The 25,000-nt window shown below is 35.4% G+C and overlaps 1 long non-coding RNA gene across 2 annotated transcripts in view; it reads right to left on the reverse strand.

Annotated features, from left to right (window-relative positions):
• The window catches only part of LOC136841801 (uncharacterized), a 518,713-nt gene that overhangs the window by 53,609 nt on the left and 440,104 nt on the right, over positions 1–25,000 (reverse strand). For both annotated transcript variants that reach the window (XR_010854092.1, XR_010854090.1), the window contains one exon: positions 13,127–13,391. This is a non-coding gene — a long non-coding RNA (uncharacterized lncRNA). The remainder of the gene's footprint in view (positions 1–13,126; positions 13,392–25,000) is intronic.

Raw genomic sequence — 25,000 nt, forward strand, 5'->3', positions numbered from 1 at the left:
GAGTATTATTTTGAAACTGAGAGTATATTTGGCTTGCAGAAGGCTTGTGTGTGTGTGTGCGTGTATATATATATATATATATATATATATATATATATATATATATATATATATATATCATTTTGCATAATAACGCATCTTAGCTCCTAAGAAAAAAAAACACCTGCAGTACGTTCATAATGTTCATACATACAGTATACTATATATAAACACATATATATACAGTGTATATACATATGTATGTATATTTACATACATAATATACATATATATATATATATATATATATATATATATATATATATATATATATATATATATATATATATATATATATATATATATATATATATATATTAGTTACACAGACATATATACAAATCTTTAGATTTTATATATTACTTTTAGATTAAAACCAGAGGAACAATACTCGACAAATGTTTCTAAAAAAATGTATCCTAAGGAACATAAAATATAATTGGGCGCGTCAGTCTATTCTGCATCTCTACATTTTGCTCTTGGGCAACAATTGTCGAGGAATCAATTACCAAGGATTTTTCGTCTGAAATATGGATTTGCTTACCGGCTAAATAGTTTGTCAAAAAGGTGACATTCGATACGTGTCAAACTTTGAGAAAATTTTGATGACCACCAGCGGATAAACTTGTCAGTAATAGTGACATTGGACACACGTTAAACTTTGTAAATTTTGAATTAAAAATGTGTGATTTACAGGTGTAAAAGGACTTCTTCAAAGTTGTTTGCGTTTAACAGCATGTCAAATGCGAGAAAATGTATTTGAAAAAATATGCGGCGCTTTTGAAGTACTGTCTGAGAACAGATTTTTTGTTTATTTACTAAGATGACATCACTTTTCAATGAAAAAATCAACAAAAATTTGGTTGAGATGAAAAAATGGGAACTTTACATTGTGAAAAAGCAATAATAGTTATATATATATATATATATATATATATATATATATATATATATATATATATATATATATATATATATATATATATGTGTGTGTGTGTGTGTGTGTGTGTGTGTGTTAAGTGTGAAATGGAAGCACCACTTTTATACAAAAGAACATGTAGCAAAATGGTGACTGAAGAAAGATATATACCAAGAAAATATGGCAAAAATCCCACCACGTGAATGAGTGACGAGCAATGAATGCAAACTAGGAAGAAAGTGAAAGTGGGAGTAAAAAAGAAACGAAGCCAGAAAACACAAGAATAAAGGAATGAAAAGGAAGATTTAAAAACTGGATAAAGCGTGAATTAGAACCACTACGTCGAATGCTGATTAGAATGCGTGGTCACTACTTGGTTGGGTGATCAGTTAAGCATGCCAATCGTGACTGACCCCAGTCACTCATTGGAGAGGTGACCACCTAGAACTTAGAGTCCGGTGGGAGCGGCAACGGGCCACAGGAGTTCACAAAAGGTAACAGACAGTGAGCGATAGTATCGACTGAATGAAAAGCGGAGATACTGGTAAAAGCCAGTTTATTTTTTTATTAAATGAAAATAATAAGCAAACCCAGTTGAGTATGTGTATATATGTATATACATATATATATATATATATATATATATATATATATATATATATATATATATATATATATATATATATATATATATATATAATATTAGGGTTTCTATTCCATCTGACACCTCATACAACCATTTACTAACATTTTCTTGAATATCTCGTCTGCTTTCTTAACCAACCGCACGCCGTGCACGCCGCACCCAGAGGTTCCGTACGACTTCCGTACCCGTACGAATCGGGTACGTCGAGGAGAAGACACCATATAAGAAGCTGGTCTTCGTGGTAAAACTGCAGACGTAAGTGAGGATGATGACGAGGAAAATGATGATGATGGTGATGAGGACGACTACGGGGATATGAAGACGATGCTTGTGCCGCGGAGGAGGTTGGGGGGAGGGAGAGGGGAGGAGGGGGAAGGAGTTTCTGTGTCAGGGGTTTAGGGGAGGTGGGTGATGGGGGGGGGAAGTGGCGATGGGGGGGGGGAGCGTTCGCAAGCAGAGCCCACGGCATTTCTCTCCCTCCCTGTGCCTCTCTCTCCACTTCCCCCTCCTACTCCTACCCCCTTCCCCTTCTCCCACCTACTCCTCCTCCTCCTCCTTCACACCCCCCTTCTCTTAGTCTCTCTTTCTCCTACGTCTTTCGGTGCAGCCTCTCTTTATACCCTATAGTCAATAGCTTTCCTAAACCCCCATCTAGCTGCGCGCGCAGCCTACTCTAAAGCTTCTTTGAGAAGTCTTTACCTCGAGAATATTCTCTCTCTCTCTCTCTCTCTCTCTCTCTCTCTCTCTCTCTCTCTCTCTCTCTCTCTCTCTCTGAGGTAAGATACAAAGACGACATGCATTGGGCTGAGGCGTGGGTTGGGGTCACAGTGTGAATTGTTATTGTTACATTTTGGCATTTTTTCTGCATTTTTTTTTTTTTATCATTCCAGTTTCACTTTTTGCTTGCAATTTTTTTTTTGTCCCTGTCTTCCGTTTTCAGTTTATTTGGCTCAGTCTACAGTTGTTTATGTACAATATTTTCTAACAAAGAAACTTAATATTACGAAGGGACGTTAATAAGAATTTTATTCTCTTAGGTGGTTTTATGGCAGCCCAGTTTTTACTTTAATTTTTTTTTCATTGTCGTCATTTAATTTTATCCAGAAACATAATAAAAAAAACTGACGTATTTTTACGTGTATGGAATAATAAAAATTATGCAAACAAAGCAATGAATTTCAATATACTATACTGCTTTCCACATTTTCTATCTTTCAGTATTCCTATATTCTTTCCTTCTTTTCCTATTCGTCTTATTTTTATTTTTCCCCTTCAGGCTTCCACAACTGACCGTTGCTTTACTGAGATGAAACGGAAAGAATCATACAAACGACGAGAACCATTTCTCCATCTTTTCATGCGTCACATCATACTTATCTACGAGATATTTATTTATCTATCTATCTATTTATTTATTTGTTTATTTATTTATTTTACTGGTTCGTGAGTACTAAACCTGCCTTCGTAACCGTACATCCTAAATAAAAAATGCTCCTTGGGTCATTAAGGACACAAATAACAAAAGCACAAAGAGAATAACGATACCAAAGGAAAAGTAACAAATGCACAATGCACACACACACACGCACACACACATGTGTATGTATAAATATATATTTATATATTCTATGCTATCCTCCTCTTTATTTTCACATAACCGAACCATATCAAAACACTATAATCTTATATATATATACATATATATATATATTTATATATATATATATATATAAATATTTACACACACATAAAATAAATATACACACATATAAAATATATATATATATATATATATATATATATATATATATATATATATATATATATATATATATATATATACATTCTATGCTATCCTCCTCTTTATTTTCACATAACCGAACCATATCAAAACACTATAATCTTTCCCTTCACTTCTGTAGCATTTTTAACATCTCTGTGTATCTCCATATTCCTAACTTCAGTAACACGATTTACGCTACACTTACTACGCCCACAATTCATCATAACAGCTTAAACTTTTTTTTTTTTTTTTTTGGTAGTTTCCACTGAACACCCACAGTCCCAATCTATAAAAAAAAATTGCCCCAAGAATCCTTTCGTGCATTTCAACCAATATAACCTTGAGCACTCCAATTGTTTTCCGAATCTTCTGAGAATAGCTTGCTACCTTCCAGGCTTCAACTATTCTTTAACAAACTCTCTCTGCCACCACCATTAGTTATGCTTCCTACCAGACAACGCGCATTAGCCGCTTTCCTTCTTCCACTATCCACATCAGCATTCATCATTCAATCCTCCTCGTTTCCATTTACAGCTTTGTCGCGTTCACTCTCAAAGCTCCCTTCTTGAAAACGCTCGAACTATTTCACTCGTTTCATCAGTTTCTCTTCACTATCTCCGATCAGTGCTGTATCATCGGCAAGCATCACTTTACCTACACTCCATTCACATCCCAATTTCTTATCCAACAACTTTGTTTCTACTTTAACTGTCCTTGATCTGACTTTTCGTATCATTCTGTTCATGAAGATGCTGAACAACCACGGAGACATACACCTTGTCTGAGATCGCCCTTTAACACCTAACCAGTCACTCCCCCTTCTCCATAGTCTAAAACATTCCTTGCTTCCATCATGGAAACTAAAACAATTTTGCCACATACCATGTATCCTCAATACACTCTACATTATGTCTTCACCGATTGTATTTTTAGACTTTTCTTGGTCCTTATATGCCAAATACAAAATTTTTTGCCTCTACTTTCGAACTTCTTATACATTCAATTTCGGCAACAGTTTTGCAAGAAAAGATAATAATAATAAATAAAAAACGATGCCTCTGCCTTTGCTATTCAAATAAATATAGATATATTATTTATATCAAAAGTTGTATAGAAACGAAATAACAACAATAATAATAATAGTAATATGAAGGGAGTAGACCCTCTTTTAAACAGGTCTTATTAAGAAGGATGGCTGTATTATGCGAATTTATCTTATATAGTGTCTTTTCTATCTTCCTTATGATTCGCTTTTCAGGCTCAGCGATGTTAGTCAGTAACTGGTCGATATTCATGTTGGAAAAGGATAGTGTGCGGAATATGGGAAGTCTTTTAGTAAATTTAATAAAAGACTTCCCATATTCCGCGCACTATCCTTTTCCAACATGAATATCAGCCAGTTACTGACTAACATCGCTGAGCCTGAAAAGCGAATCATAAGGAAGATAGAAAAGACACTATATAAGATAAATTCGCATAATACAGCCATCCTTTAATAATAATAATAATAATAATAATAATAGTAATAATAATAATAATAATAATAATAATAAGAAGAAGAAGAAGAAGAAGAAGAAGAAGAAGAAGAAGAAGAAGAAGAAGAAGAAGAAGAAGAAAAAATTCACAATATCGTGATAACCTGTTATGTAAAAAAAATTCCACGATTATATGAATAAATTTTATCTTTAACATATTAATAAAATTCATTTATATAATTGTGAATCTTTATTAAATAATAATAATAATAATAATAATAATAATAATAATAATAATAATAATAATAATAATAATACATTCACAATATCGTGATAACCTGTTATGTAAAAGAAAATCCACAATAATATGAATAAATTTTATCTTTAACATATTAATAAAATTCATTTATATAATTGTGAATCTTTATTAAATAATAATAATAATAATAATAATAATAATAATAATAATAATAATAATAATAATAATAATAATAATAATAATAATGTACTTTCAGACATGACGACAGCTCATTTAGATAAATAATGATATTAATAAAGAGAATAACATAAACCACTACAGCAATGAGTGACGAATTCCCTAATTTCCCCCCACAAATAATAATAATAATAATAATAATAATAATAATAATAATAATAATAATAATAATAATAATAATAATGTACCTTCAGACACGATGACAGGTCATTTAGATAAATAATGATGATATTAATAACGAAATTAACATACACCACTACAGCAATGAGTGACGAATTCCCTAATTTCCCCACACAAATAGCCATACACCTCTGTTCCATGCATCACTCTTCTCCCTGGTCCCTAGTCACTAATTACGTGATTACCCATAACTTCCGGCCAGGTGAACTCCCTGTTAAAATTTGGTCAGCCCTTCTGCATTGCTTGATTACCTCAGCACCACCTCTTTAGTCAACAGCGGTGGAATTTCAGCCCTCAGTGACCTCATGCGATTGGCAGATTACAAGGAGAGAGAGAGAGAGAGAGAGAGAGAGAGAGAGAGAGAGAGAGAGAGAGAGAGAGAGAGAGAGGATAAATTTCTTACAGTGCTTCCATCTGAATAAGGGAGATGAAGGAAGAGATAGAGAGATGAAAGAATTCTACTGCACTAGGATCAGAGAGAGAGAGAGAGAGAGAGAGAGAGAGAGAGAGAGAGAGAGAGAGAGAAATATTCCTTACGGTGGTATCAAAAGGATAAGAGACAGACAGAGAGAGAGAGAGAGAGAGAGAGAGAGAAAATATTCCTTACGGTGGTGCTAAAAGGATAAGAGAGAGAGAGAGAGAGAAAATATTCCTTACGGTGGTGTCAAAAGGATAAGAGAGAGAGAGAGAGAGAGAGAGAGAGAGAGAGAGAGAGAGAGAGAGAGAGAGAGAGAGAGAGAGAGAGGAAATATTCCTTACGGTGGTGTCAAAAGGATAAAAGAGAGAGAGAGAGAGAGAGAGAGAGAGAGAGAGAGAGAGAGAGAGAGAGAGAGAGAGAGAGAGAGAGGGTGGGGGAAATATTCATCACGGTGCTTCCATAAGGATATAAGAATGCTGGAGAGAGAGAGAGAGAGAAAGAGAGAGAGAGAATTATCTATTTTTCTAAGAATAATATGGTAATTGTGTGCCTCCTCTTAAAGGAAGGAAGGTTACAGGAGGCAGATGTAGAATGTGGTAGACATCTCTGCCTCTTGAAAAAAGGAAGGGTATACGAATTTCAGGAAAGGAAGCATTATACCATCAACCTCCTGAAGGAAGGACGACTACAGGAAGCAGATGAAAGAATTAACAGACAGGCCTTCAGCCTCATTAAGGAAGAAATGTGACTGAATACACAAGGAAAATTATAGAATTATCTACCTGTTGCAGAAAGGAAGTTTATAAGTGCAATAAAAATAGTGGCAGAGAGGTATTTCAATAATTCTAGCATTTTATCTCCGCAGCGAAAGCAGGAGAATATTTCTTTATAGAACTATTTGCTGAAGCCTTTCTTTTTTTAAATGACTATATAAAATTCTGAGTAAATGATAAAAATTTCCTTCCTCCTTCCTCATTTCCATTCTTCAGACCGCTTATTTCTCTGATCACATTCGCAAAGTCGATCGAGATACCTTCGACGAAATACTCTGTGATCATTTACAAACCAATAGTCGTATCAATAGAATGTAAGAGAGCACGTCTTTCGGCACTGACTCTCTCTCTCTCTCTCTCTCTCTCTCTCTCTCTCTCTCTCTCTCTCTCTCTCTCAACTGCGGCAAACTTCGGTGGTACTCGAGAGAAATTTGAAAGTTATGTCTCTCTCTTGCCATCTTCGAAAACTGGATCAAGGTCAGCCGCGTTCGAATCTTTCAAAAGTGTTTTCCATCACTGAGTTATTTGTTTGTTTGTTTTTTTCCTTCGGTGGCAAAGTATTGTGCTTTTTTATTCCCACTGGGAGGTGGGAGCATTTTGTAAGCAAGGTTTAGAAGTATTTTTCCGGATGGCTTTTCTTATTTTTGATATATTTATGGGCTAAGAATTTTTTTAAAATTCACATTTTTACATTATAATGTTTACCTAATATTACCACTATGGCAGTATCTATTTCCTATTTACCTTTATTATATTCTATTTATTTACTCGTAAGTCATTAACAATGCACACAAATTTCTAGAAATTTATGTTACTTTTTACAATATGGAATCTATTTACAGTCATAAAAAAAGATTGAATAACAATGACATGAATCACTGACTCTTAGCGAGTGCCACTGATTCTAAATATTAAAACAAATTCATCAGCTTTCTAAAATTAATTTTCCTTGGTAAGATCTGTAGAAAGGTGTGGCATTGCAATAAAAAATTACAATTAAACAGTTTTTCTCAAAAATTCTGCTTACGAATGACTTGAGAACACCAGAATTTATATCATAATATAGTTAAGGAATAGGAGCATTTATGGTATAGGAGCAGTCTGTCTGATAGGATTCCATGGACTAGGATTATCTAGGGAAGGTATTCACGATGGATAAACGTCGCCTAAGTATAATATCAAATAGCAGAATTAGAGCAGTAACGGGAGTGCAGCCGGTCGATGAGTATGTTGGGTTCTCACGCTGGAAGTGGCTAAGCCACGTGTATAGTAGACAGGGAATAGTACGAGATACCCCGGGGTGGGTTGTCCTTGGTAGAAGAGGTAGAGGTAGGTTAAAGGCAGGAGACGAGTGTTGGGGAGATCTTGATGAGTTAGCCCAGGACACAATGTGACAGCGTGAGTTCATCGAGGCCCTATGCATCCTCGTGGGTGCCACAGTAAATGATCGACTGATTGATTGATTGAAGTAGAGTCTAGAAGTAGCCTGTCTGATAGGATTTTACAGATAAAGAGTATGCATGGAAGGCATTCCTAGTGAATAAACATTGCCTAGGTATTGCCGAGGAGTAGCCTGTCAAATGGGATTCCACAGACTAGAAGTACCTATGGAAGGTATTCAAGGTGGGTAAACATTGCCTAGGTATTATCTAGGAGTAGCCTTTTCTGACAGAATTCTCTAGACAAGGTATTCCTGGTGATTTAACATTGCATTGGCGTTTTGTGGGAGTAGCCTGTTTGACAGGATTCCATGGACTAGTGGTACCTATGGAAGATATTCCTGGTGGATAAACACAGACAAGGCATTGTCCAAAAGTAGCCTGTCTGATGGGATTCCATGGACTAAGAGTATCTAAGGAAAGTATTCCTAGTGACTAACCATTGCCTAGGTATTGCCAAGGAGTAGCCTGTCTGATGGGATTGCATAGGCTAGGAGTATCTATGGAGGGTATTCCCAGCGGATAAGAGTAGCCTTGACATCGTCTAGGGGTAGCCTGTCAGATAGGATCCCACAGGCTGAGAGTATCTGAAAATTATTTCTGGTAGTGGGGCATTGCCATGAATACAAGTACTTGATCATGCGCATTGTTTAAACATGGATCTGAAATGAAGTGAATATAGAATTTAGGCCAAAGGCCAAGCACTGGGACCTATGAGGTCATTCAGCACTCAAACGGAAATTGACAGTATAAGGTTTGAAAGGTGTAACAGAAGGAAATCCTCACAGTTGCGCTATGAATCAATTGTTGGGTGAGGATGGAAAGTAAGATCGAAGAAAGAGAATTATGAAAGGGGGTACAGCAACAGGAACGAAAGGGGTTGCAGCTTGGGGCCGAGGGCACGCTGCAAAGAACCTTAAGTAATGCCTACAGAGTACCGCATGAGGTGCACTGACGGCACTACCCCCTACGGGATAAACATGGATTTGGCATTTGTACGTACAGCGGAACTAAGGCATGCCCAAGTCGTTTGACATATAGATATAGATAATGTTTTCTGATCGTGTTAAGCATTGACTTGTTTCCTCTAAAGTGGGGTGGCTCAAAAGAAAAAAAAAAAGGCACTGTACTGAAGCGATTTTACTTTAAAAACGTGAGTGAACCCCGTAATCGCCGAAATTATGATATAATTTGGTAACTTAGTATCCATTCCCTTCATTTATGCTTTGCTTGGCTGACTGGAGAATATGAGCATCTTTGTAACAGCTAAGTTTACTCAGGTCCCACATTTAGATGCTTCAGAGCTACTTGGTGAACATATGATCATTAATTACATTCACTGCACACAGAATGCCCTCTTTTTAGTTTTCTTTAAAAGGAAACTACTGAGATGGCTTTTTCTGTCCGTCCGCACTTTTGTCTGTCCGCCCTCAGATCTTAAAAACTACTGAGGCTAGAGGGCTGCAAATTGGTATATTGATCATCCACCCTCAAATCATTAAACATACCAAATTGCAGCCCTCTAGCCTCAGCAGTTTTTATCTTATTTAAGGTTAAACTTAACCATGACTATGCGTCTGGCAACGCTATAAGACAGGCCACCACCGGGCCGTGACTGAAAGTTTCATGAACCTCAGCTTATACAGCATTATACGCTGTACAGAAAACTCGATTGCGCCGAAGAAAGTTTGGCGCATTTTTTACTTGTTTTTATTTACACACTCGTACCCATGCACATACACATGTACATACATACATACATACATACATACGTATGTATGTATATATATACAGTATATATATATATATATATATATATATATATATATATATATATATATATATATATATATATATATATATATATATATATATATATATATATATGTAATGGAGTAAGAAATTAGGCTCGTTTCCAAAATGAATATCCAGTGTCTATGTTTACCTAATCTGAATTATGTATTCAAGCAGCTGCCATTATAATTATTATATAAGTAGAGCACGGGGCTAGCAACCTCACCCCCAAACGTCTTGCAGAGAACAAAAAGGGGTTAACAATCTCTGCTGCCGCCCCCGTCAAGGAGAACAGGCGTGTGTTTACTACCGCGAGAGAAATTGAGCGTTAAAAATTTCATCGTTTTCTGACAAGAGTCGTATCCTCGGACCGTGTCTCCTCCTCTCTTTCTACTTCTTCTTCTTCTTCTTCTCCTCCACACTATCTTCATTCGCTTGTTATACCATGCACGGCCAAATCATACACGTTCTTAACAGAAGTTCGTATGGTTTGCTTATGCAAGGCGGAGGGGACGACCATAAAATGTGGACCCAGCGTGAGATAACTCGGTATTATGGGGCCCTGCCATGGTGATGCTCGGCTGACGTGGAAATATTCAAGTTGCTTTTTGGTTCGTTATTTAGGTTTTTCTTATTGACGTTTGACGTCTGTTTTTTTTTTTATTTCCCTCACACAGAACTTTTAAAGGGTTTGATTTGGAAAGACCATTTATTCGCGTTTGTTTGTTGTACGGGAAGCGAATGAATAGAGAAAAGTATTTATTTTGAATAAACATGTATCTTAATATATATATATATATATATATATATATATATATATATATATATATATATATATATATATATATATATATATTCTCTATAGTTGTATCGTTTTCTATCACTGGAATGTGATCACTGCATGATTACTAAAACCTCATGTTATTAATCATTATCTTCTTTTCTCTAAGCCTTTGCTTCCATCTTCCGCTTGGGTTGGTTTCTAAAGTTCCATTCTTGTCACAGATTACTTTCCCTCGTCCCTCTATATCAGTTACTCATGCAATTTAATCCCGAATAAACAGATCAGTTACTCCTACAATTTAATCCCTGTCAAATAAATCAGTTACTCCTATAATTTAAACCTGATAAATAAAGCAGCTACTCCTACAATTTAATCCCAATTACTTAAATCAATTATTCCTACAATTTAATCCCGGTTAAATAGATCAGTTACTCTTGCAGTTTAATCCTGATTAAATAAATCACCTACTCCTACAATTTAATCCCGATTAAATAAATCAGTTGCTCCTATAATCTAATCCCTATCAAATAAATCACTTACTCCTGCAGTTTAATCCTGATTAAATAAATCACCTACTCCTACAATTTAATCTCGATTAAATAAATCAGCTGTGCCTACAATTTAATCCTGATTACTTAAATTAGTTACTCCTACAATTTAATCCCGATTAAATAAATCAGTTACTCTGCAGTTTAATCTTGATAAAAAAAATCAGTTACTCCTACAATTTAATTCCGATTAAATAAATCAGTTGCTCCTACAATTTAATCCCTATCAAATAAATCAGTTAGTCCTGCAGTTTAATCCTGATTAAGTAAATCACCTACTCCTACAATTTAATCTCGATTAAATAAATCATCTATGCCTACAATTTATTCCCGTTACTTAAATCAGTTACCCCTACAATTTAATCTCGATTAAATAAATCAGTTGCTGCTGCAATTTTAATCCCTATCAAATAAATCAGTTACTCCTGCAGTTTAATCCTGATTAAATAAATCAGTTGTTCCTACAATTTAATCCCTATCAAATAAATCATTTACACCTGCAGTTTAATCCCGATTACATAAATCACCTACTCCTACAATTTAATCCCGATTAAATAAATCAGCTATGCCTACAATTTAATCCCGATTACTTAAATCAGTTACTCCTACAATTTAATCCCGACTAAATACACCAGTTGCTCCTGCAATTTAACCCCTATCAAATAAATCAGTTACTCCTGCAATTTAATCCTGATTAAACAAATGCACAATCGTATGCGCAAAAGTCAATCCAGAGATCGTCTGCTTTCAAACTATCTCGATCAATTTAGGTTGCGGACGAATTTACCGCCATTTGCAATGCGGGAACAGCTCCGACATAGCATTTATATGAGGTTTAATTCAATATTATCAAATAAATTGAGAAAATCCATTTCCCCCGTAGTGCATACAGAATAGATTAGAAGATAGAATTTAGGCCAAAGGCTGAAACGGAAATTGACAGCAAAACCTTTGAACGGTGTAACAGGAGGAAAACCTCCCAGTTGTACTGTAGAATAATTGTTAGGAGAGGGTGGAAAGCTGATGGAAGAAATAGAATATGAAGGGAGGTACAGAAAAAGGATCAAAGGGGGTTGCAGTTAGGGGCCGAAGGGACGCTGCAAAGAACGTTAAGTAATGCCTACAGTGCACCGCATGAGTTTGTAGTTCACGTCTAATTAACTGTGGTAACGCCTTTCGCAACCGGAATTCTCTTCTATAGTCTGTGATCCCAGACTCCTATAACCAAACTTAGCAGCTTAGAGAACAAGGAATTAGATTCCTCGCCCCATCAGCTCTTGATTAAATAAAATTCTTGAAATATATATATATATATATATATATATATATATATATATATATATATATATATATATATATATATATATATATATATATATATATATATATATATATATATATATATATATATATAAACTAGTTTTACTTGCTGCTCGTGTCAAGTACCGTAAGTTAGCGTAGGTACTGGTCTATCAATCGCAAGGTCCGTGGTTTGACCCCTGCCCTGCCTCCCATCACCTGTGGCCGGGTATCAGCGTCAGGCGGGGTCAAGAAAACCCAATGTGACCTCTCACTATTACAAGAGATTTGCTGATAACTAATAGGATTTAAATCTCTGACGTTATACCCTCCAAATAATAATAATAATAATAATAATAATAATAATAATAATAATAATAATAATAATAATAATAATAATAATAATAATAATAATAATAACAACTTAGAGAATATTTTATGTCATCTAACATATCTACATAGTTTTGAAATTCATTTAACAATAACACGAATATTCCTTTCAGTAAATAATAAAACAACAAAATAAAAATTACCTTGAGTCAATAAGAAGACAAGAATACGTCGAACAACTGGATGCATTTAGGAGCCGGCAGACACAAGCGCTCATGCGCCGCTCGCGCGCGCGTATATGCACCCAAATCCACCATTTCTGGAACCCTTTGTAATATATACTAAAACGAAAGATGCACCTGTTCACCTGAACTTGTGCATATATGCATAAAACCACAGGTCGCCATTTAGAATTTCGGCAAGAGATCAGTTTTATCTCTGGTCCAATTCCCGTCCGGAACACGAACTCTGAAAAAGAAAAAATAAATAAGTAAGCAACTGAATTCATAAAAAAATAAATGTAGGGGTTTACTGAAGCAGGTGGATACGTGTTTGGCAAATAAGGGAACAAATAGTTTGTAACGTAATTAGACAAATAGTAGTGTGGTTAATAGATATATTGAATCTACAAGAAATTAGTAAAGAGAAACTTGGGCCGTGTAAGATTAAAAATATATATCCAGCAAACAAACAGTTAGACGAGTAAATAATAAATCTATGCGAAAATTCATATATAAATAAGTTTGCAAGGTAACAAATGTTTACGGTAATAAAAGTAAATATACAATTTGGTTGACTGATTATTTTGGTAATAAGTGAATAATGAATGATGAATAAACATACAAACAATAATAAAAATTAAAGCCGCTTATCGAATTAAGAAAAAATCTAATTTTGAGCCAGTAATTACTTATTAGAAAAGATATTTCAATCAGTCACTACCTGGGCACTATTATAGCATACTATTTTTATCACTCAGCATTAGGATACTGCTTAAACGGCACCTTTTACCATTACCGTGCCTGGTGGCCTGGTAACCGAGAGAAAAACTGCACAGCTCAGTGCACAAGTCAGTGACCACCACCAGGTATAGTATAACACTTTCCAATAACATTTTCTTCAGGCAATTTGTTGATCCTGCATCTGATGTGAACAGCATTTAGCAAAAGCTTAATGACGAGATCTGCCGTTCTTGAAATTGTCTAAGCTATTTCTAAAAAACTTCTCAAAAGAGTTTAGTTTAAGAAACCAAGAAATGCAAAGTTTCAGAAGGATTTCTGAAATGAAAGAACCAACGTAGAAATTTTCTAAAAACAAAAATATTTTCACATGAACGAACCAAGGATGAGAAAACCTCTAATCCTTTCCTTAAAATTAGGGAATAGGCAGGAGAATCCCAAGCAGAATCTAAGCCGAGAGAAACAAGGAAGAAAGCCAGCTAAGCGATTGCTTAGACGCTGAGTAAATACCCTTTTATTGAGCCATTAGCATGCAACACGGGACACTTCTTCTATAGCAGATTCTCTAACCACCAACGTCTCATAGATTTATGGCGACACTACCCACCGTCTGGCTTCTGCGACTGAGGAACGTGTACGTGCAAGCATTTCCATTTATTACGCATCGGGATAGTTCCTCAATGTGTGGTTGGGTACCGTTCTCAGCTAGCACTCTGCTGGCCCCGCGTTCGATTCTCCGACCGGCCAATGAAGAATTAGAGGAATTTATTTCTGGTGATAGAAATTCATTTCTCGCTATGATGTGGTTCGGATTCCACAATAAGCTTTAGGTCCCGTTGTTAGGTCACCAGTTGGTTCTTAGCCACGTAAAATAAATCTAATCCTTCGGGCCAGCCCAAGGAGAGCTGTTAATCAGTTCAGTGGTCTGGTTAAACTAAGACATACTTGACTTACGCATCGGGATATCACAACGCCCAAAGGAAAATAGAAGAGCGATTATATAACAATATCATGTAAAAAAATGCGCCGAAATTTCTCCGGCACAATCGAGTTTTCTGTACAGCCGCTACAGCGTGTAATCTACCTTTCAGTGGTCTTGGTATAATGCTGTATAAGCCGCGGCCCATGAAACTTTAACCACTGCCCGGTGGTGACCTATCCTATATCGTTGCCAGAAGCACGATTATGGCTAACTTTAACCTTAAATAAAACAAAAACTACTGAGGCTACAGGGCTGCAATTTGGTATGTTTGATGATTGGAGGAGGGTGGATGATCGACATACTAAGATCTGAGGCCGGACAGAAAAAGTGCGGACAGAAAAGGTGCGGACGGACAGACAAAGCCGGCACAATAGTTTTCTTTTACAAAAAACTAAAACTAAAACTAAACTATTTTTGTGCATTCTAATTTTCCTAATGATGGGTCTTTGACGCTAGTCGTGCGATTGGTAAAAAATTAAAATCACTATCAGTAAAATAGCAATGTAGGAGACAGGTGAACTTCAATTTGATGAATGGTCATTGAGTACAACTATAATAAAGTAAAGAGTCTATATTTTATTTTTAAAATGCAATAAACGTCGTGTACATAATCAATTGGGTTATGATAGAATCTCTAAACCAACTGATTATTATCTATAAACTAGCTGATTATCAGTCATAATTCCATTCCAACACAACTAATATATCAATCAACAGTAAACATTAGTGCACAGTTATCAAAATGAATTATTATTCTTCAGCGTTTCCTTTCACAGATTATTGCCTAGTCGATTAATTTTTTCAGCTGAGTTAAACAGAATTCACACATATGTTTTGACTAATTTCACAAACTACCAGTGATTAATTTTGAGCTTGCTTCTCAAGCAAATATATATTTTCAGACAATGTTAAAGCTTAATTATAGCTTTGAAAAAAGATTTGGGTGGTTATATCTGAGGGTGAAACAGAAAATTCTAATAAAGTTAATAACAACGCATATCTGTTAGTCACAACGCCTTTTTATAATTTCTGGATAATTTGAATGACTATTAGTGAGGTTGTAACATATAACCAAGAAACGATTAGGACCAACATACAACACATAACTTTTGTTGTAACCTCTTGTGTAACCTCAAGGTCACACTAGCACATTAAATAACTGATAGCTAAAAATGCCATCTGCGAAATTTATTAAATTGTCGTTCAAACCATAAATGACTGATTTGGCGTTATAAACTGGCGTCAAAGGCAGAAAAGGACAGCACATTGAGTTCATGTTCCCGTCCACATAGACCTTATGTTACAGAAAACGTCTGCTGGCGTCAGGCCAGAGAGTAGAAAAAAGGGTTTTTCTTATTAATTATCTTGACTTTATATTGTCTTAGATTTAGACGGTACTTCTCCCCACTACGCGAGCTGTTCAGAACTAATAATAAAGCGCAACAATTACTCCATAATACAACAGTTAGTAAAACATACGTAATGGCATACCATAAGAAAATACAGTTTCTACGTAGCAAGGTAAGAAATCTCACTGAGACAACGTTAACAGACGAAAAAATGAACGGATTGAAAATTATACGGCATAATGACCAGTGTTTTTCGAAAGTTACCTTCTAAAACTGACAAAAACTCGTCTCCTCTCTCTCGCATCGAAGACGGGAGGGAGTATTTACAGAAGAAACGGTAAATAAAGTCACTAATAAGCTGCCGTAATTTTAACAATTATACATATTTAAGCGCTCGTAACGCCAGGCCATCATTCGCGTATAATTGTCATTAGCGGCTATATTTTAATGTTTTTTCCCCCCCCTACTGGGTCAACAAGTCTAATTCCTGAGAATTAGCGTCGTACACATTTTCTATTGTTGGTTTTAAGCAGAATCGATTTCTGAAACGTCCTGCCACTCGGTTCGGGCAGCAATTGTCAGTAATTAGCGCAGGTAAAAAGGAGTGAAGTCAGGTTCTCCAAAGCCATCCTTATTACTTTTGCTTTTCCTTACTGATGTCACTTGGATGAGAAGGTATGGTCAGTTTGCACTCTGGTGAGGAGCCTTTTCTATTTTTTTTAACCACCCTAATACAATTCTTGTCTTTTAATAATCTACTTACATTTCATTTTCTATTTATTTATTAATTTGTCATTTCTTTTTTTCAGTAAGTGATCTCTTCTTTCTGTATTTCCCATCATCTCCTGTTACTTCTTTCTCATGAACACCATATTCTTGGGAGCTCTGAATTTCAAGCCAGTGGCCCTTGCGGGCTTGCTCCATATGAATAAGACTCATCTTGAATAATGAATAATAATAATAATAATAATAATAATAATAATAATAATAATAATAATAATAATAAAGTACCGCTATAATTGTACAGTATGCAGTATGAAAATATAAGTCAGTAACTATATGTTCCATTTACAAGAACGCTGGAAATTTCGACATCAGCCTAATTCGTTATGATTAACCAGATGAGTTTCATGACTGACGTAAAGTTAAAAATGTTATGGGTACACTGACAAAAACATAAGAGAAATTAACAAGGAAAACCTTTTCTTAACCTGACGTATGGCGTTAACGATCCTGTACCATCACTTAGGTTACCATTCAAGTCTAAAGTGAGATTTTAACAAAGACTTTTTCTAATTAGAATGCTGCGCGATATTTATGAAGTATTAAAAAACTTCTTTATACATGAAAGGAATTATTGCTGTTACATGAGCTGACATTGCGCTGGCACGGGCTCTTGCTCTTTAATTTTTCGTTTCTTAGGACTACGGAGAGTTAAAACGAGAAGATACATTGGATCTCAAATATACTGACGGACCAGCGGAGAGAGCAGAGGAGCATAGACTAAGAATAAGCAAAAGGAAAATCAGAAGTAGTTAAGTGATATCCAGAGCCTATTCAATCAACCTACGCAGAATTAGGCAAGATTGTTGGCAGAAGTTACTTTTAATTAGCCGATACGCAAAACGAAACTTATCCTAAATTATCATTGGTCTATTTAAACTAAACGGATCGATAACATTAGCACCAACTTGCATTACAATTACAATCGTTCGGGGTTCCTGGATAAAGTTTTCCTTCACAGGGCGTCAAAAAAAATAATATATAACAAATAAAAAAAAGACACCGCTTTGTCTTCCAGATTCAATTCCAGGCTGCACACCTTCATTTTCCAGATCTCCATGCGCTCAGCGGAACAGCTAGCCGCTCTCGCAGACGCCGCAGACGGTTCGCGCAGGCGCTCGGAAAGGCACGGCGATGGGTGCTGTGATAGCTGTAGCCGTGGGAGACGAGGCGAACGCACTAATAATAATCCCAGGCGTCGAGATTACTGAGATTCTACTACAAATATCCACTCTGCGAGTTTTTCTGGTTGTTCAATGCTAGGTATTTTGTCGGGGAAAACCAAGGGTGACGGGGCTGTGCAAATACCGTCAGGCGTATCGCTTCAGATCTGCTATCAGTTTAGCTAGATCCACTGTTTGACTTAGCCCGTTTACACACATGAGCGCGTACACACACACACACACACACACACACACACACACACACACACACATATATATATATATATATATATATATATATATATATATATATATATATATATATATATATATATACAGGCATATATACATATATTTATGATATATTATTTAACTATTATTATTTGTCTTTCTTTACTAATCACATTTCATAATAGCATAAGTTGCATTATATATATATATATATATATATATATATATATATATATATATATATATATATATATATATAAATATGTTTATATTATATATATTTATATATGTATGTATATGTATACAGACATATATACATACATATATGTACGTGTGCGTGTGTTTGTGTTGGCGTGTTTGCACGTGTGTGGGCGAGCGTCTAAAACGAACATAAGTTAAGAGAGCTACAAATCTGAAAAATACTCGTATATTCCTATTACAAAAGACACCCCAACCCCAAAGTTAAATGCTTCGTCGCCGAAGAAAAAAAAAACAGAAGAAACATGTTATCAGTAATACGAAAAGCCTAAATATAATGGTAATATTAATCAAAATTATAATAATAATATGTTATTCGTAAAACGACAAGCCTAAATAATAATAATAATAATAATCATAATGATAATAATAATGGGGAAAAAAATACCAGTCGCATACAGAATCAGAACACGTCATGTTTGTCATCGGCTAGCTAGCAGCTAGGTGGGCCCTGGCGAACGAACAATACCGCCGGCTCTGGCTTTTGACACGGGCCAGTGTCCTTTGTGTCACTATTATTCTCTTGATTTATTTGTGCGCCGGACAAAAGTGGCCCAAAAAGAGCATTCAGGCCGAGGCCCCGCATTCGGAAGGCGTTGCTTTATCCGGACCTAATCGTCACAAACATCTTTGTTTATGAGCCGATTCACAAATAACTGAAATGACGCGTCCGTTTGCAAATTCAGGAGGAGGAGGAGGAGGAGGAGGAGGGGGAGGGGGAGTAGGGGGGAAGTGGACCGGAGGATTTATCTGCGACATTCTTTGCACTCGCACGTACGCACACAAACACACACACACACACGCACAAAGTCTCTGCCTCTGTAGTGTATATATGTATGTATATATATATATATATATATATATATATATATATATATATATATATATATATATATATATATATATATATATTGATTGATTGATTGATTGCTAACGCTATGTATCATTCCTTCGTCAATAGCTTGGAAATAAAGTCGAAACCGGTCAGGAACTACACCATGTCTCTCATTTATTCACCCGTGATAATTATATATATATATATATATATATATATATATATATATATATATATATATATATATATATATATAATGTGTGTATGTATGTTTACACTAAAAACTTCAAAAAACTCCCAGTCCATTTTGTCCCATATAATACAAAGAGGAGAATATATGGAGACAAATTACAATAGCATATGAATCCATATTATATCATATTGCTCCTATGCAAAGATATTTCAAAGAAACATAGAAATATAAGCAAGCTGGAATCGAATAACTCAAGAAAAATAGATCCAGAATCAAACAGGAGAACCCAGTACAGAGCATACCTCACACGCCCCCCAACCCCTTCTGTGATATGTTAGATTGTTTCCATGGCAACGCGTCATCAACTTTCTACAGATTTTCCCCGAAAGTTGATCATCTCAGGATGTGCTATAATATACTGGCAAAAGTTTTCTTTTTTAGTTACGTTCAACCGTTGCTACGGTATCCCGCCTAACACATAAACACACGTACTCACAAACAGACTGATGTGGGTGAAATCATATCTATTTTACAAATGCGTTGGAAGGAGTTAAAATTACGAAAGCACTGAAATAAGAAATGGAACAGAATGGAATATAGAATTTAGCTCAAAGGCCAAGCACTGGGACCTATAAGGTCATTCAGCGCTGAAACGGAAACTGACTTTGAAAGGTTTGAAAGATGTAACAGGAGGAAAACCTCAAAGCAGTTGCACTATGAATCAATTGTTAGGAGAGGGTGGAAAGTAAGATGGAAGAAAGAGAATATGAAAGGAGGTACAGTAAAAGGAAACGAAAGGGGTTGCAGCTACGGGCCAAAGACACGCTGCAAAGAACCTTAAGTAATGCCTACAGTGCACCGCATGAGGTGCACTGACGTCACTACCCCCTACGGGGTAATTCAAAATAATAAATGAATACATATATTATAGAAATAATTATCTGGCTAATCATTCAACAACTGATTGCGTTACTGATTCACTCATCAAAATATAATTAATCTGATTAACAAGATGCTCAGGTTAAATATTAACTGTTAGAAACTTTAGTAATTAAACAAATTAATTCATTACGAAACCCTGTTTAAATTAATCAATTAGACTAATAAAAAACCAAGCATTTCAAAGACAAAGACGCCTGTGACGAATTTCCAAAGTAACACAAGTAAATCTATAAGGAATTTAACCTTGTTTATATTAACATCACGGAACCGTTTAATCATCTAAATGAGCAAATCCCTTCGGAACGAACGAGGGAGCTTTTAATGTGTCCCGGATGAGACGAGAGATTTTGGGTGGATGAAGTTGGATGCTGACCGCTTGACATCAAGTGACCTACGTGACCTTAGGTCGCCTAGCTCGTCCGACACGTTGCAGAAGATGTGATAACTGATGTGCTGATAGGATTAATGGCGATTTCGTGGCTTAATCTAAGCCTGATTATAGCTCGATTGGTGGGATTAACAATAATAATAATAAGAATAACAAGAATAATAATAATAGTAACAATAATAATAATAATAATTATTATTATTATTATTACTGTTGTTGTTTTTGTTGTTGTTGTACAAAAGGTTCCTCTGGAATAGGCCAAAGAGGTGATTAATTTGTCAATGTGTATACATATAGATATATATATATGTATATATATCAACCAATCAATCAATCATATATATATATATATATATATATATATATATATATATATATATATATATATATATATAAGTACTTAGGTTCCAACTTCTTTTGTGACCTTTGTGGGTCAACTGGTACCGCCCTGGCATTTCATTTAAGAGACTAATGTTTAATGTTTGATCCCAATGGGAGTCAGAAATATGCACTTATGATAACAGTGGTGGCTCTTGATAAAACAAAAACAATGCTCACTGTCAAACTAATCCTTTTACATCTGAATCATGAAAGAAACACTAAGAAATAAAGAGTGACTAATCTTTTCTTAAACTTATTTCACCTTCAGATTTCTATTTACTGATCGAATTACAAATATCTGGCGTTGGAGGCTCGGCTATAGCATGTGATGCATAAATGAGGTAGGCAAGCAGGAATATGACATTTGCAAGCTAATGTTGTAAACCGTTTTTACCGGTTAGGCCTACAAATAATGAACGGGTTACAAGAATAACTTCTCGTTCCAAATTTCTAGAGAAGTTATCTTAACATAACTAAAATGATAATAATTAACCACAGGCTTAATCAGTCTAAATATATAATAACCAGAACTGCGCCGGAAATCTATTCATAAATGATATACAAGATGAAATATAACTGGATATAGGGAAAAGTAAGTATACCTTAGTTTTACCAGACCACTGAGCTGATTAACAGCTCTCCTAGGGCTGGGATAAAATTGATTGATTGAGGATATGTGGAAAAATTGATTGATTGACTCTATACAATAGAACAGAATACAGAATTTAGGCCAAAGGCCAAGCGCTGGGACCTATGAGGTTATTCAGCGCTGAAACGGAAATTGACAGAAAAAAAGTTTGAAAAGTGCAACAGGAGGAAAACCTAGCAACTGCACTATGAATCAATTGTTAGGAGAGGGACCAAAGTAAGATCGAAGGAAGAGAGTGTGAACGGAGATACAGTAAAAGAAAGGAAAGGAGTTGCAGCTAGGGGCCGAATGCCGCTGCCAAGAACCTAAAATGGTGCCAACAGTGCACCGCAAGGAGTGCACAGACGGCACTACCCAGTCAAGATAAGCACTGGGCACTTTTGGTCATTCAGCTCTTATGAAGGCAATGTCAAGAGGGAGTTGGAGTGGCTGGACAGCAAGACAAAAAGTTTAGTGTTACCATTTTCCTACTTATTACGCATTTCTCTTTCTTTTTTATAAGTCAGTACATAGGTTCTGTTTTAGTTTCTTGCATATTATTGCAATTTTTTACAATAAGGAAGACTGAAAAAATATATCTAAATGAACGCATTCACTAATAATATTAATTACATAAATAAACTCCATATGAAGCTCGTAAGCCTCTTCCGGGTACAATCCAATCGACAAAACACAACAAAACCTCATAAAATCTAGTGATGTTTTCGTTCTTTTACCCGAGAGCGTCAAGATTTCGAAACCACCAGTTCATCACAATTTTCCCTTCCCTCAAAATACGAGGTAAACAATGATAATTCCAATCCGTTCATCGGAAGCGTTAAAATGATGATGACAACATTATAAAAATGAAGTCTTGTTTTCATTCGTTTTTTTTTCTTCTTCTTCCACTAAACCTGTTTTTTTTTTTTATTGAAAGTGAGTCGTAAAAAGCCATAAAAGTTGAATGCCCTATTCTGTGCTACTCGCAAGTTGGTGTGAATACCTGCTGCTATTTACTGTGACGGGTTAAAATGCGGTTGAAACAGTGGAAACCAGCGATTATTACCGCCTTCAAAAACACAGTGGGAGGCTCTATAAAGTTGCGAGTAAAAAGTCATGTAGAGAAGAATTTTTGGGAGGGAGTTACGTGTACGTGTGTGTATATGTGTATATATATGTGGGTGTATATATATATGTATGTATGTATGTATGTATGTATATATATAAGTATCTATATGTATGTATGTATGTGTGCATGTGATATATACATATATATATATATATATATATATATATATATATATATATATATATATATATATATATATATATATATATATATATATATATATATATATATATATATATATATATATATATATATATAGGCAAAAAAAATTTAGCACAATGAAAAGGTGGAAAGCAAAGATGAAAAGTTAAGAAACTGAAACGACTGGACAAAAAAAAATTAACATATTTACAGGAACAGACAGAAATAAATGAAAATATTAACAAGAACGAAAATAAATGAAGATTAACGAGAACTATCGAAAATTAAAAAAAAAAAAAAAGCCAGTTTCTTTTTCACTCGTTTTTAGTTTTCTGTTGAAACTGTTGTGCCGGCTTTGTTTTTTGATCTTACTAATGCAGGAACGTGTTCAAGGTTAGTTAGTAAACATAAGGTGTGGTTAAAGGCGTTTAGATTATTTTCGGTGGCCTTTTTCTGGGCTCGATGCGCCGAAGAAACTTCGGCAAACTTGTTACTTTTTATTCCCTACTATGGTTAGGCGAATTGCGAATGTTTACACCAGGCCTTGTACATGCGCTGGTATAAGGCCAACTAAATCTAAATCACTGCCACAAAAGTCTACATTTACAAACTTTATAAACCCGCAATTTTCTTCGGCAGGCTCTAGACATTCCAGAAATCATTATTTTACCAGTCAGAACAAGGAAATTACTTTGTTACGAAAAATTTGATAACATTAATAAACAAGTAAAAAATGCGCCGAAGTTTCTTCGGCGCAATCCCTGTAATCAAGGCCACCGAAAATAGACTCCCTGTATGAGCCGCGGCCCATGAATCTTTAACCAAGGCCCGGTGGTGGCATGGCCTCTATCGTTGCCAGAAGCACGATAAAGGCTAACTTTAACCTTAAAAGGCTGACTAGGGCTGCAATTTGGTATGTTTGATGATAGGAGGGTGGATGGTCAGCAAATTTGCAAAGTAGTTTTTAAGATCTGAGGCGGGTTGCGAGTTTTTTTTTTTTTCTTTTCGTCTAAAACATATAGATGTTTTTCTGATTTTTATTCCTTAATCTGTTATTGCCCCAAAAAGTGGGTGGCTTCAATGAAGAACAGGCCATTTTCCCTTGAAATTTGTTATTGCCCCAAAAGTGGGTAGCTCCAGTGAAAAAAAAAGCCATTTTCCCTTGAAATTTTGCTTTACTAATGCAGGAACGTGTTCAATGTAAAACAAGGTGTGGGCGTTTATTCCTTTTTTCTGGGCCTACAAACGTTCGTCTATAGAAAGTGAACTTTACGTTTTTTTGCCCCTCCCACTACTGGCTACTACTTATGTATGTAAAATGAAAGTATTTAGGTCCGAACTTCGTCACGGTAATTAACTTCTTTAAAGCCAGGATTTGCTGTCTCAACCCTCTTGTATTGTCGTTATTTTTGACGGTATAGATATGTGCCATAATTACATAATTTTACTGTATCCATTTCTTACAGGTAAAATGGCTAAAAAGCTATTCTTTAAGTTAAGGCTCCTCAGTCACCTATGAGACATTTCCTACCCCAATGGATTCACAACCATTTACCCTACTCTTTCATGCCTGCAGGTATATGTTTCCTTTAATGGCACGGGCGTTTCCCAAAGCATTAATGGCATACATAACCCCTTCAGAATAAGTCTGATCTGACCAGTCATTGCTATTTAGGATATGTTAAGTAACCTTAAGGTAATGGTAGCCGAATTAA

This window comes from Macrobrachium rosenbergii, chromosome 9 (genome assembly GCF_040412425.1).
Source record: "Macrobrachium rosenbergii isolate ZJJX-2024 chromosome 9, ASM4041242v1, whole genome shotgun sequence".
NCBI classification, from domain to species: Eukaryota; Metazoa; Arthropoda; class Malacostraca; order Decapoda; family Palaemonidae; genus Macrobrachium; species Macrobrachium rosenbergii.